Source organism: Limulus polyphemus, unplaced genomic scaffold (assembly GCF_000517525.1).
Source record: "Limulus polyphemus unplaced genomic scaffold, Limulus_polyphemus-2.1.2 Scaffold110, whole genome shotgun sequence".
In the NCBI taxonomy this organism is placed as follows: domain Eukaryota; kingdom Metazoa; phylum Arthropoda; class Merostomata; order Xiphosura; family Limulidae; genus Limulus; species Limulus polyphemus.
The window spans coordinates 913,098-913,896 of record NW_013665720.1 but is presented as its reverse complement, the minus strand read 5'-3'; the positions used below and the strand labels follow the sequence as shown (position 1 = coordinate 913,896).

Sequence of the window (799 nt, the reverse complement as noted above, 5' to 3'; positions counted from 1 at the left end):
CAATGGCTAAGGCTGCTAAAATATTGATAATAACAAAAAAGTTAATTTTCCAATTGTTATACAAAATTCATCCATTTCTTCTTCATATTATTATTATTCATGTTATTCTTGCTTCAAAAGCCTGCAGAAAAATGTGTATGAATATTCTATTCAAACCTGGGCAAACCTAATACAAATAATCCTGAGTAGGTCATAGGACTATTTTCATGTTGATTCTCAAAAAAAGAGGAGAAATTTTATCAGTTTTTTCATTGCTACTGGCCAAGTTTCTCTTCGAAGCCATTCAAGCACCAAAGCCTACAGCACAAACGGCTAAGTATACTGCACCAAAATCTTTGCACAGTCACTAAACAAACTCCTGTGAAGGTTTTAGGGCTATTTCTAAGTTGATTCTTGAAAGCATGAGCTCTTTGAAGCATCACAGAAATATAAAACCCATTTAAGCACTGTTATACTGGTTGGAAACCCTTTTTATTAGAGTAAACAATGTGCATATTAGTAAGTGTTTCCAGCCTCAGTATTAGTGATTAGTTTACAAGCTGCTAGAGAAAAAACAGCTAAGAATATTTTACTGAAACCTGGACAGTAGTAATGAATACAGGGTTGAGTATATCATAGAGTAGTTTAAAATGAATTCAAGCACCTTCCTTTTTTTGCTCTGAAAAATTTCTCTAAATCCATCACTTTTCACTATTGAGAAAATATGGTGTTTTACTAATGTGCATTAATTGGAAAATAATTTGTGCAACTTACAGTGCGTTACTTGGAAACTGCCACGTTGAGGATTCAACATTTCTTG

General features: G+C 33.0%; 1 protein-coding gene across 2 annotated transcripts in view; it reads right to left on the bottom strand.

The window, feature by feature from the left end:
• LOC106471143 (thyroid adenoma-associated protein homolog) overlaps positions 1–799 on the bottom strand; it is a 239,364-nt gene that overhangs the window by 196,875 nt on the left and 41,690 nt on the right. The gene's annotated exons all lie outside the window — the stretch shown is intronic.